This window comes from Dipteris shenzhenensis, chromosome 13 (genome assembly GCF_047967505.1).
Source record: "Dipteris shenzhenensis isolate YYH24624 ecotype China chromosome 13, Dip_SZ_1.0, whole genome shotgun sequence".
Taxonomy (NCBI): Eukaryota; Viridiplantae; Streptophyta; class Polypodiopsida; order Gleicheniales; family Dipteridaceae; genus Dipteris; species Dipteris shenzhenensis.
The window spans coordinates 35,561,015-35,575,863 of record NC_141608.1 but is presented as its reverse complement, the minus strand read 5'-3'; positions in this window follow the sequence as shown (position 1 = coordinate 35,575,863).

Here is a 14,849-nt window from a genome sequence, read left to right as displayed (position 1 = left end):
TTGCCTTAGTGCCATGCACATCCGTAAAAAAAAAACGCTGCTAGGTGTGTTATCTGATCAAGCACTTATGCGATGGGCGTGCCACTTTGCATGTAAGTCAATTACACCTAGTTGAAGGTGTGTGCAAAGTATTGTGTTCATCGGATATGCTTTGCATTGTCGATCAAGCATAACACACCGTTTTTGCCTTAGTGTCATGCACAACCATATAAAAACATGGCCATAGGTGTGTTATTCAAATAAGTACTTATCAGATGGGGGCTCCACTTTGCACGCAAGTCCGTTTTAACTACATTGAGGTGCGTGCAAAGTATTGTCACCATAGGATATGATTTGCATGGTCGATCACGCATTATACATCATTTTTTTCCTAATGACATGCACATTCGCAAAAAAACACGCCATTAGGTGTGTTATCTGACCAAGTACTTATCGGATGGGTGTGCCTCATTGAGAACATTTCAATACCACCTAGGTTGAGGCGTACGAAAAGTTTTGTGCCCATCGGATATCCTTTGCATGGTCTATCGAGCATTAAATTCTATTTTTACTCTAGTGTCATGCACATCCGTCAAAAAACACGTTTCTAGGTATGTTATAGGATCAAGCACTTATGGGATGGGCATGCCACTTTGCATGTAAGTCGATTCTACCTAGTTGAAGGTGTTTGCAAAGTATTGTGCCCATCGGATATGATTTGCATTGTCGATCAAGCATAAAACACCGTTTTTATCTTAGTGTCATGCACATTCGTAAAAAAACGCAGTCCTAAATGTGTTATTCAAACTAGTACTTATCGGATGGGGGCTCTAGTTTGCACGCAAGTCCGTTTCAACTAGTTTGAGGTGTGTGCAAAGTATTATCACCTTCGGATATGATTTGCATGGTTGATCAAGCATAACACACCGTTTTTGCCTTAGTGTCATGCACAATCATATAAAAACACGGCCATAGGTGTGTTATTCAAATAAGTACTTATCAGATGGGGGCTCCACTTTGCACGCAAGTCCGTTTTAAGTACATTGAGGTGCGTGCAAAGTATTGTCACCATCGGATATGATTTGCATGGTCGATCACGCATTATACACCATTTTTTCCCTAGTGGTATGCACATCCGCAAAAAAACACGCCCTTGGGTATGTTATATGACCAAGTACTTATGGGATGGATGTGCCTCTTTGACAACATTTTAATAACAACTAGGTTGAGGTATAGGAAAAGTATTATGCCCATCGGATATGCTTTGCATGGTCGATCGAGCATTAAATACCATTTTTGCCTTAGTGCCATGCACATCCGTAAAAAAACACGCTGCTAGGTGTGTTATCCGATCAAGCACTTATGCGATGGGAATGCCACTTTGCATGTAAGTCAATTCCACCTAGTTGAAGGTGTGTGCAAAGTATCGTGCCCATCGGATATGCTTTGCATGGTCGATCGAGCATTAAATTCCATTTTTGCCTTAGTGCCATGCACATCCGTTAAAAAACACGCTACTAGGTGTGTTATCTGATCAAGCACTTATGCGATGGGAATGCCACTTTGCATGTAAGTCAATTCCACTTAGTTTAAGGTGTGTGCAAAGTATCGTGCCCATCGGATATGCTTTGCATGGTCGATCGAGCATTAAATTCCATTTTTGCCTTAGTGCCATGCACATCCGTAAAAAAACACGCTGCTAGGTGTGTTATCTGATCAAGCACTTATGCGATGGGCGTGCCACTTTGCATGTAAGTCAATTCCACCTAGTTAAAGTTATGTGCAAAGTATTGTGCCCATCGGATATGCTTTGCATTGTCGATCGAGCATAACACACTGTTTTTGCCTTAGTGTCATGCACAACCATATAAAAACACGGCCATAGGTGTGTTATTCAAATAAATACTTATCAGATGGGGCCTCCACTTTGCACGCAAGTCCATTTTAACTACGTTGAGGTGCGTGCAAAGTATTGTCACCATCGGATATGATTTGCATGGTCGATCACACATTATACATCATTTTTTTCCTAATGACATGCACATTCGCAAAAAAACACGCCATTAGGTGTGTTATCTGACCAAGTACTTATCGGATGGGTGTGCCTCATTGAGAACATTTCAATACCACCTAGGTTGAGGCGTACGAAAAGTTTTGTGCCCATCGGATATCCTTTGCATGGTCTATCGAGCATTAAATTCTATTTTTACTCTAGTGTCATGCACATCCGTCAAAAAACACGTTTCTAGGTATGTTATAGGATCAAGCACTTATGGGATGGGCATGCCAATTTGCATGTAAGTCGATTCTACCTAGTTGAAGGTGTGTGCAAAGTATTGTGGCCATCGGATATGATTTGCATTGTCGATCAAGCATAAAACACCGTTTTTATCTTAGTGTCATGCACATTCGTAAAAAAACGCAGTCCTAGATGTGTTATTCAAACTAGTACTTATCGGATGGGGGCTCTAGTTTGCACGCAAGTCCGTTTCAACTAGTTTGAGGTGTGTGCAAAGTATTGTCACCTTCGGATATGATTTGCATGGTTGATCAAGCATAACACACCGTTTTTGCCTTAGTGTCATGCACAATCATATAAAAACACGGCCATAGGTGTGTTATTCAAATAAGTACTTATCAGATGGGGGCTCCACTTTGCACGCAAGTCCGTTTTAAGTACATTGAGGTGCGTACAAAGTATTATCACCATCGGATATGATTTGCATGGTCGATCACGCATTATACACCATTTTTTCCCTAGTGGTATGCACATCTGCAAAAAAACACGCCCTTGGGTATGTTATCTGACCAAGTACTTATCGGATGGATGTGCCTCTTTGACAACATTTTAATAACAACTAGGTTGAGGTATAGGAAAAGTATTATGCCCATCGGATATGCTTTGCATGGTCGATCGAGCATTAAATACCATTTTTGCCTTAGTGCCATGCACATCCGTAAAAAAACACGCTGCTAGGTGTGTTATCCGATCAAGCACTTATGCGATGGGAATGCCACTTTGCATGTAAGTCAATTCCACCTAGTTGAAGGTGTGTGCAAAGTATCGTGCCCATCGGATATGCTTTGCATGGTCGATCGAGCATTAAATGCCATTTTTGCCTTAGTGCCATGCACATTCGTAAAAAAACACACTGCTAGGTGTGTTATCTGATCAAGCACTTATGCGATGGGCGTGCCACTTTGCATGTAAGTCAATTACACCTAGTTGAAGGTGTGTGCAAAGTATCGTGCCCATCGGATATGCTTTGCATTGTCGATCAAGCATAACACACCGTTTTTGCCTTAGTGTCATGCACAACCATATAAAAACACGGCCATAGGTGTGTTATTCAAATAAATATTTATCATATGGGGGCTCCACTTTGCACGCAAGTCCATTTTAACTACGTTGAGGTGCGTGCAAAGTATTGTCACCATCGGATATGATTTGCATGGTCGATCACGCATTATACATCATTTTTTTCCTAATGACATGCACATTCACAAAAAAACACGCCATTAGGTGTGTTATCTGACCAAGTACTTATCGGATGGGTGTGCCTCATTATGAACATTTCAATACCACCTAGGTTGAGGCGTACGAAAAGTTTTGTGCCCATCGGATATCCTTTGCATGGTCTATCGAGCATTAAATACTATTTTTACTCTAGTGTCATGCACATCCGTCAAAAAACACGTTTCTAGGTATGTTATAGGATCAAGCACTTATGGGATGGGCATGCCACTTTGCATGTAAGTCGATTCTACCTAGTTGAAGGTGTGTGCAAAGTATTGTGCCCATCGGATATGCTTTGCATTGTTGATCAAGCATAAAACACCATTATTGCCTTAGTGTCATGCATAATCGTCAAAAAACACGATCGTAGGTGTATTTTTCAAACAAGTACTTATCGGATGGGGATGCCACTTTGCACACAAGTCAATACTGCCTAGGTTGAGGAACGTGTAAAGTCTTGTGTCCATTGGATATGCTTTGCATAGTCTGTCTCACATGATACACCATTTTGTTCCTAGTGTTATGCACAATCGTCATAAAATACATAGGAGGTGTGTTATCCGAACAAGTACTTATGAGATGGGTGCACCACTTTGTATGCAAGTCAATAAGACCTAGGTTGAGGAGTGTACAAAGTTTTGTGCCCATTGGAGAAATGTAGATGCGATAATATTAGAAAATTCTCGGTATATATATATGTGTGTGTGTGTGTGGCAAACAATTTTGGCACAAAGTAAACACCTAGTGCACAAATTATGCACTTCATACCTTGAGTAAATAAGCTTGTTGATGAGGATAAATATACCCTTGAATAAAAGCACAGTTGTTGTATGACCACAATAGGATCGCTTTGACACCTGTGATTTTGCCCATATGTAAGTTTACAAATAGTATAAAAAATCATGTAATAATATATTAATAGTTTGCAAATGTGTATAGCAAGTGAGTAATGGGAAGTGGAAGTGGGAATGAGGAGGGAGGAGTGGAATAGGATAGGGAAGTAATAAGGGTGTATGATAATAAGTATAAAAAATAGTATAATAATATATTAATAGTTTTTAAATGGTAAGTGAGTAATGGGAAGTGGAAGTGAGAGTGGGGAGGGAAGAATGGAATGGGAGAGGGGAAGGTAATAGGGGAGTAGGCTAATAAGGGAGTGAAATGAGTGAGGAAGTTAATAGGGGATGAAAAAGAGGAGGGTGAGATGGGGAAATATGGGATTTTGGAAAATGGGAGGAGTATGGGACGTGGTGGAAATGTGGGATGGGAGTGGTGGCAATGGGGAGAAAGAAGAAATGGATGGATGGGAGGAGGGCTAATGGATGAGGGATGGGGGTTCAATAGGAGAGGGGGAGTAATGGGAGCCAATGGGAGAGGAGATAAATGAAAAGCCAATAGGAGAGAGGGGAGGAATGGAAAGCCAATAGGAGAGGAGGAGGAAAACCTAATTTTTCTTATATATAGTCTTCCTTCATTCATTCTTTCTCCCCTCATTTCATTCAAGCAAGAAAGCAAGGACGATCAAGAGAGCAAGGAAGGAAGAGCAACAAAGCAAGAAAGAGCAAACTTACAAACTGTTTCCAGGTACTTGCAAACTTTTTTTTCTAGTTTCTTTTTTAAAATTTGAAGAGAGAGAAATTAGAGAGAGAAGGGAGGGAGGGGAGGGGAGGGAGGGGAGGGAGGGGAGGAAGAGGGTGGGACGGGAGGGAGGAGGAAGGGAGGGGAAGAAGGGGCGAAGAGGGAGGTGGGTGTGAGGGAAGGGGGTGGGAGGGGAGGCTGGCGGGGCGGGTGGGAGGGAAGCTGGTGGGTGCAGAGGGGGGCTGAGAGGAGGAGGGGGGAGCGGCTGAGAGGGGGAGGGGGGGGCGCGGCTGAGAGGAGGGGGGAGCGGCTGAGAGGGGGAGGGAGGCGGTGCGGGGCGCGGCTGAGAGGGGGAGGGAGGGGGGCGCGGCTGAGGGGGGGAGGGAGGGGAGGGTGAAGAGGGGGGGCTGGCGGCCGCGGCCGCCAGCCCGGGAGGGTGGGGGAGCGGCTGAAGGGGGGGAGGAGGGAGGGGGGGCGCGGCTGAGAGGGGGAGGGGGGGGGCGCGGCTGAGGGGGGGATAGGGGGGGAGGGTGAAGAGGGGGGGCTGGCGGCCGCGGCCGCCAGCCCGGGAGGGTGGGGGAGCGGCTGAGGGGGGGAAGGGGGGGTGGGGGAGGGGTTGCGAAAGGGGGGGGGGGGGGGGGGAAGGGGGGGGCCTGGGTGAGAGGAGGGGGGGGGGGCTGGCGGCCGCAGCCGCCAGCCTAGGGAGAGAGGAAGGAGAGGGGGGGGGGCTGGGTGAGAGGGGGGGGGGGGCTGGCGGCCGCGGCCGCCAGCCAGGGAGGGTGGGTTGCGAAAGGGGGGGGGGAGAGCGAAGAGAGGGGGGCTGGGTGAGAGGAGGGGGGGGGGCTGGCGGCCGCGGCCGCCAGCCCAGGGAGAGAGGAGAGGGGGTTGCGAAGGGGTTGGGTGAGAGGAGAGGGGGGGGCTGGGCGAGAGGAGGGGGGGGGCTGGCGGCCACGGCCGCCAGCCAGGGAGGGTGGTGAAGGGGGGGATGGGTGGGTCGCGAAGGGGGGGGGGAGGGTGAAGACCCCCCTGGGTGAGAGGGGGGGGGGGGGCTGGCGGCCGCGGCCGCCAGCCAGGGAGGGTCAAGGGGGGGGATGGGTGGGTTGCGAAGGGGGGGCGGGAGTGTGAAGGGGGGGGGGGGCTGAGAGCGAAGAGAGGGGGGTTGGGTGAGAGGGGGGGGGGGGGGCTGGCGGCCGCAGCCGCCAGCCCAGGGAGACAGGAGAGGGGGTTGCGAAGGGGTTGGGTGAGAGGAGAGGGGGGGGGGTGGGTGAGAGGAGGGGGGGGGGGCTGGCGGCCGCGGCTGCCAGCCAGGGAGGGTGGTGAAGGGGGGGACGAGTGGGTCGCGAAGGGGGGGGGGAGGGTGAAGACCCCCCTGGGTGAGAGGGGGGGGGGGGCTGGCGGCCGCGGCCGCCAGCCAGGGAGGGTCAAGGGGGGGGATGGGTGGGTTGCGAAGGGGGGGCGGGAGTGTGAAGGGGGGGGGGGCTGGGTGAGAGGAGGGGGGGGGCTGGGTGAGAGGGGGGGGGGGGCTGGCGGCCGCGGCCGCCAGCCAGGGAGCGTGAAGGGGGGGGATGGGTGGGTTGCGAAGGGGGGGGGGAGGGTGAAGAGGGGGGGGGCTGGGTGAGAGGAGGAGCGGGGGGCTGGCGGCCGCGGCCGCCAGCCCAGGGAGAGAGGAGAGGGGGTTGCGAAGGGGCTGGGTGAGAGGAGAGGGGGGGGGTTGGCGGCCGCGGCCGCCAGCCAGGGAGGGTGAAGGGGAGGATGGGTTGCGAAGGGGGGGGAAGGTGAAGAGGGGGGGTTGGGTCATGAGAGGAGGGGGGGGGGCCTGGCGGCCGCGGCCGCCAGCCCCAGGGAGGGCGGAGGGGGAGCTGGGTGAGAGGAGGGGGGTGTCGCCAAGGAGGGAGGGAGGGGGGGCCAAAGGAAGAGTGGGGAAGAGGGTGTAAGGGTTGGGGGGGTCGCCAAGGGGGGTGGGGAAAAGGGAGGAAGGTTAAAAGGGGGTAGGGGGAAAAAGGGGTAGGGGAGGAAGAGGTTAGGCGACGGGAGAGGGGAAGGGTAGCAGGAGGGGAGGGGAGGGGCGAGGGGGAGGGGGATTTTGGGGAAGGAGGGGGGGCGGAGGGAAGGGAGGAGTTTTGGCGGCGGAGGGAGGGGAGGGAAGGAGGTTGGAGGAGAGGATTGGGTCGAGGGATGGATGGAGGGAAGGAGAGGAGAGAGAGGAGAGAGAAAGAAGGAGAGAGAGAGATGGGAGAGGAGGATTTGACTTACTATCACGAGCAAGAACGAAAAATAAGATTTGACTTACGAGAAGAATGAAAAGGACTTACGAGAATGAAAAGGACTTACATGAAAAGGACTTACGAGAATCGAGAAGAATGTTGAAGAAAGTATCAAGAAGAATGTTGAACATAAATTTGAATTCAAAAGGAACGTATAAGAAGAAAGTATAAGAAGAATGTTGAACACAAATTTGAATTCAAATTTATAATGAATTAAAATTTCCCTCTCTTTTTTGAAAATTCAAATTTATGTGTAGGAGTGGACTAGTTTTAACTCTCTCCTCGTTTCATTGAAGCAACCAAGAGCGGAAGAGAAAGGATAAGCCGAGCCTTACTTTTTTCACTTTTTCCAGGTACTTGCATTCTTTTTTATTCGTCTTGTAATTCTATTTCTTTACTTACAATTCTTTTCAATTAGTTTCTTGTTAAGGTTTTTGAGTTCTATTTCTTAAAATTCGTATTGTAATTCTTTTTCTTTACTTATAATCTTTTTTCAATTAGTTTATTCTTAAAGTTTTTGAGGAGGGTGGTCTTTTAGAAGGCATTACAATTCTTTTTAAATTAGTTTCTTATTTGAGTTTTTAAGTTCTATTTTAATTAGTTTTTTATTTATATTTGAGTTTGTAAATTTGAGAAATGGGAGAATAGGGAGGGAGGGAAAGAGAGAAATTAAGAGAGAGAAGAGGGGCTCCTTAAGAGAGGGAGAGAGAGAGAGAGATTCACACAGAGAAGAGGGGCTCCTTAAATGAGAGAGAAGAGTAGGGAGGGAAAGAAAGAGAGAGGAGAGAGGCGGAGAGAGATTAAGAGAGAGAAGCTGGTAAAGAGAGAGGAGAGAGGGGGAGAGAGATTAAGAGAGAGAAGCGGGTCTCTTGGGGGCCGTGGCTACTTGAGGGGGGGAGAGAGTAGGGAGAGAGAGGGAGAGAGAGAAAGAGAGAGAGGGAGAGAGAGAGAAAGTTTATGGGAATGAAACGTGGCGAGAGGAGAGAGGAAAAGAGAGAGAGAGAGAGAAGAGAAGAGGGAGACTTAGGGAGAGAGAGGGAGAGAGAGAGAGAGAGGGAGAGAGAGGGAGAGAGAGAGAAAGTTTATGGGAATGAAACGTGGCGAGAGGAGAGAGGAAAAGAGAGAGAGAGAGAGAAGAGAAGAGGGAGACTTAGGGAGAGAGAGGGAAAGAGAGAGAGAGAGGGAGAGAGAGAGAGAGAGAGAGAGAGAGAGAGGAATGAAACTTCTGTGCTAGAGGGAGGGAGAGGGAGAGAGAGAATAAGTGGGATGAGGATAGAGAGAAAAATACTTAAGAGTTGTCAAAGAGAGAGAGAGAGAGATTAAGAGAGAGAATGAGGTGTCTTGACTATGGCTACAAGGAGATTTAGGAGGAGAGAGAGAGAGAGAGAGAAAGTAAAGAGAGTTTTATATATTTACATCTTTTATATTATATTTTTAAATGAGAGAGAAGAGTAGGGAGGGAAAGAAAGAGAGAGGAGAGAGAGGGAGAGAGATTAAGAGAGAGAAGCCGGTCTCTTGGGGACCTTGGCTTCTCTTGGGGACCGTGGCTCCTTGAGGGAGGGAGAGAGTAGGGAGAGAGAGGGAGAGAGAGAGAAAGAGAGAGAGGGAGAGAGAAAGAGAGAGAGGGAGAGAGAGGGAGAGAGAGAGAGGAATGAAAAATACTTAAGAGTTATAGAGAGAGAGAGAGAGATTAAGAGAGAGAATGAGGTGTCTTGACTATGGCTGCAAAGAGATTTAGGAGGAGAGAGAGAGAGAGAGAGAGAGAGAGAGAGAGAGAGAGAAAGTAAAGAGAGTTTTATATATTTACATATTTTATATTATACTTTTAAAAAATTATAAAAGAGTGAATTTATGGTTTGTTTTGAAGGTGAGATAATGTTTTTATATATATTCATCTTTTAAATTGAAAAATGTTAACTTTTCTTTAGATACTTGTTCTTTATTTATATCACATGCAGGTTTAGCCTCTACATCACAACCCCTTCTTTTGCATATTTAAGCCTCTTAAACCCCAGCACATTAAAATGAACACAGAAAAAGAAATTATTTATTGCTTTTCTTCGCTTCGACGGTTGGTTTAGCATAGTTTAGCATAGATTAGATTGCCTTAGAGGAGAGACAATTCTCCAAGTTGCCAATCGAAGCCATGCTCAAATTTTTCTAACTAGTTCCTAATCGTTGTCAGTCCCTTCGCTCACATGCGGTTTAACACTCATAACATGCTATTGAATAAGCATTTGCATTAAAATCAATGCAATTTGGTCTTAGACTATCAAATTTATGTGCTTCACTATGATCTCATTTTACGCATTCTTGTATTTATAGCTAGCAAGCAACTCATATGCAATGAAGAGATCGATGAAGTGAATTTGTACAAAGCATGTAATGAGGCTACCGGCTTTATTCCTTCACCTCACAACCCATCGTTTATAAAAGCAATTATTGCATCAAAAGAAAATTTCATGGGTGGAGGCAATTCCTTGATTTCTTTACATATTACCCAATTATCTAATTGTGCACCACATAGATTTGTATTTGAAGGAAAGCTTATATGCAAGTATGGCACATATAAAGTCCTTAATCCTAAGTATCCTACTTATTTGAAAGGAAATCTCACTGACAAATAGTGTAGCCACACAATCACATTGCTTATCCCAAATGCATACATTCACCAATTTGTGAATTTCTTGCAAGTTGGTGAATTTTATAGGATTGAGGGAGCAAGTGTTGTTCCCACAGGCCTAACAAAAAGGGGAACTTCAAAATTCTCCTTACTCCTTGATACAACTACATGCATCATTAGAGGAGAGCCACTTGATGGCAATCTTTGCCTCTTGATTGATCATTCATTGTGTACTTACGTCCCATGGGCTTCAGACATGATCAACTTCCACAAGTATTCTATTGCAAATGTTATGGGCACAATTGCAATTGTCATTATTAAAGTTGTGAGCGAGGAGAGCATGGGTGATCAAATCATTATGGTAGATGGGCCTCGAGACGAGGATAGAACTACAGTAAGTTAGATCAACATCTCATTTCTATTACTTATTTGTTTATAGTGCAAGAGTGTCTTGGTTTTCTCTATCTAACTTAAGCAAATGTATTGCAGTTGTCCTTCATAAATAAAAGAAAACCAACTCTCACTCAACTGGAGATATAATAAAATGTGGAGGAGAGCAAGTTCCAGTGCACATTAGATGGCCACATGTCGACATTGTTCTTGCCTTATCTTATCTTTTTTTTGGAATTGTATGAGCGAGACTTGATGATGGCACGAAGCAAACTCAAGACTACAAAGCCTAGTGGTAGCTTTACTATTAATAGCTCTGAATTTGTAATTGCATTTGAACCAAATGCTTGATGTACTTTGTGTTAGAGCTATATATATAGCTTGCCCTAGCTGAGCCTAGTCCTCAACTATATACATGCCTATGATCTATAAATAGAATCACTTTCTTGGATTCAATAACTCTTGTGTCAGTCTCTCTCCTCTTTCTCTTCCTCTCAACACAACTCTTGTGTTCGTCTCTCTCCTCTTTCTCTTCCTCTCAATATGGTATCAGAGCCTGGCTATGCTCTAGCATGACTGTGAGGAGAAAGCGATATGTTTTTTGTCAATCTGGCAACACTATCATTCACAGACCGTTCATTCTGATCGTTTCGACTACTTGATTGCTAGGTTTTGAGTCGATATGCAAAAGTTATCAAAGATGCATTGCAAAATCAGCGTTATGGTGATGATTGATGAAAACGGACCGCGTTAGCTTGTTTGAAGCATATGCGCCAGTTATTTTGACTGGCTGGATCACTATACTCCAATTTCAAGTAAGAAAGTTATGGTTATTTCTTTTTGCTGCCTCCTGTCAATAAACTGGTAGAAGAGAGTCTGGACAGGAAGATGAATACTCATAACGGAGAAGAATTTATCTAAGACATGAGGTGGAAAAAGATTTATACTTTCATAGAATCAACAATATTTGAAGCAAAAGCAAAAGCAATGAAAAAATATACTTAATGATAAGAAGTTGCTTCCTAATACGGTGTCACCCTCCCGCTTTCAGTCTCCACCAGTTGATCACACCATCTTGCACTCAGTATTTGTGTTCCCTTGGATTTAACACACTGGCATATCATGCTTTTACATTCCCACATGAAGAAATAAGATGCTCAATCACATAAAGCAAACTTCTTTAGCTATAGGACTCCATAAAAATTTAGATGAAGAGGAGACTCAATACCCATCAGTCATATTCATAAAACCAATAGCGCAAGATTGTTGTTGTAAGAATAGTCAATCTTTATAGATCGAGATCTTATCTAATCGATGCCAAGTAGAGTTTCAATCTTGTTGTTAAGAGTCAGGTAGCCCAATCTACATATATACGTTCAATAGACCAGAAAGTTAATTGAGAAAATCACTTGGACAAAAGGTTATCTATCATATGAAAGCAATTTTTTATTTCTATTAGGTCATCAGTGAAAACAAGGTTTTAGTGCTTTAGCACGTGTGGTTTTATGCTGCTTTTGCAAAAGTAAAAGCCACGACGCTTCACATATATTAAGCTAGTTTTTATTTAGTGCATCCTCTATTGACCAATTTCTTATTTAGTTCATCGCTTGCTGAGTCTTTGTGTAAGTGCTTTGCTACTCAACATTCATAGAACATCTTTCAACCAAAGAGCTCTGTTAATATCTATACTCATGTGCCTCACAAAACTTGATTGTTTTTCAACAATCACTATGACATACATCTATGCGTTGGAGCTTTTCTTTGCCTGTTGGTATAGAGATAAACCAACTTTTTTTAATGTTGTACATGATTGAGAACCATGATATATCATCATAGTTCAGTATAATGCTTTGTTCTTGATATTCTACTTGAAAGGTTATGTTATTTGTGTTCCACTACATTCATATGCTTAGTGCTTCATTCACAATGATAGTACATGTATTTTTATGTTTTGCTAGCAAGTTTAGCTACAACTTCAAGTTTCCATAAATCTCGGTTAAAGAGACTTGCCAAATATTCTATATCACGCTTTAATTTCAGCATGAGCTGATTAATTCAAAGGAGCTTCCAAAATATATTGTATTGTTTTGAAGGTCAGATTTTCTTCGATTATCTTATCATTTACTTTTGATTTCCTAAATGTTTTATGTTATTTTGAAGATGAGAGTCACTTTCGATTATCTTATGATTTTGAAAGCAGGTTCTCTTTCATCATTGTTAATGAAGCATGCCTATAGGCCATCCATTGTATTTGATCTAGAGTAGGCTAGATATCATGTAGGTGTGCTTGATCTGCAAAAGAAAATGCCGATCTAATATTTCTTTCTCTCTTACTAGCTAACATCTTGCTTGACTTGCTCGTCATGTATTCAACACTAGCTTCACTTTCATAAGTTGGTCCATCCTATGAAAGAAAAGGACTTGCCGAATGTTTTACATTGTTAACATTCTAACATGTTTTCTTTCAATGTTTCTTTTCTATTTAGCTTTGATATCATTACTCCTTGGATACGTTACTTCACATATTCGAAGGTGCTTCTCACATGTTTTCTTGTCATTTTCAAGGCACTTGTTTATTTTCAAGGTGAGCTCATATGTTCTCTTTCATCACACTCAGTTGTTTCTCCGAGTACATGCAAGTTTACACAGATGCCTAGATACAATCCAATAGGCTAAATGCACATTCAATCCCTGCAGGATGAGTACATCTACTTTGTTTTTCATACTCATCTATATTTACAAGTGCATGCAAGGTCTTGCTAGATCCAACGATTTGTTCCTTCTTTATCGATTAACTTATTGATGACTTATGGTATGTATTTACTTATTGGTTCAAGCAGGGCATACTTTTATTTCGTCCTTTATGTGGTGAGGTATACTTATATGTCTTTCATGATGAACACCTATGGCTGACTTATTGAGTACTCGTTTGACTATGGCATCTATGGATTACTTATTGCATACTCATTTGAACGTGGCAACACTACAAGGCATAGGTCCTTTTTCGATGAAAATACTTACACTTTTTACATTAAATTTTTTTTTTTAACGGGTGCAAACGTCGTTATTAAAGTCATTAAAAGCATCGAAAAAGAATGGTCGCTATAAATCGTTGCTATAGAGTGACACTGGTAAACGTCGCTATATAGCGACGATTAACAGAACTTTAAAAAAAGCATTAGTGGGGCTAAACAGGGCCATAGCAAGCCCTGTTTTGTCCCACTAATGTTTTTTTTTTTGTAATTACAAAAAAAAAGTTTTTTATTACAAAATTTTCCTTGTGAAAAGGGTGATACAAAATCGCTCAAATGAAATGATCGAGCCACAAAAGCATATACATGTCGAACATATATAACATTGTTTGTTACAAAATTACCCTTTTTAAAAGGGTGATACAAAATCGCTCAAACGAGTGGATATACAAAATGACATTCATGGCGAAGTATATGCAAACTGCTACTACTACTACTACTCATTCGAATCGTCCTTATCCTCGTCCTCATCTTATTGGCCTGATCCTTGGTCCTCGTGAGCTGCGCCTTCTCCCTGACCCTCATCACGTGCATCTAATCCCTAGCCCTGGTGATCACTCGCCTCTGGTGATGGGACGCTCGAGCTTTGACCCTAAGAGTGAACCATATAAATTAAAAATTAGATTGGAACTTAAAGAATTAAACAATTTCAAAAGTGAGATTACAAGTAGGAGTAGACTTATACCGTGCGAGCAGCCACCTCAGCCCAATCAACTGTCACTCCCATTGCCTCTTGCTCAATAAACCACGGCTTTGTTCCTATGTGAAACGCGCGTCTCATCTTTGCATCTATAGGAAGATGACCTATCGCAGCTTGCTGTGGATCCAATTTGCGAGAGTTAGAGTTAGAAAAAGTGCATGTAATATGTAGTAAAACAAATAGAATAATACATTAAATGAGAAGAAGTAGACTTACCATGGTTGCCTCGAACGCCAACCGTCCGCCTGCACCAAAGTGCGAAGTACCTATGATGTCCAGCCATCTCCTCGCAGCCCTCCTCTGACCCTTGAACATTTCGGGATGGTCCCTATTCTGCTTCTTGAAGAACTTCCAATCAGCTTTGTCTGCCCAGTTGGGTTTAGCCATCCCTTTGCGATGGAAGTAGGCAAGGTTGATCTACGATGCTTCAAGACCAAACCCATGCGCTCTCGCATATAATATATTAACACAAACCCTCCCGACAAGCGCACATTGTTGCTAAAGCGACGCAAATAACTGCAAAAAATGAAACCCCATAGCACATATATTTACTTTGATGACATCATTACCAAGTACTTAAAACGAAATGATTCTCTTCAAGACATTTGCTTGGCAACTTTTGTGAGCAAATACACAACTAATGAAAAAACAATAAAGAAAAGAAAAAAAGAGAAAATCATACGTTTCAACAACTACAATGAGATAAAGGACCTAGAAAACTACTATAGAGAGCAATGTCTTCTATTTCTTCCTTTTCACAAAATTG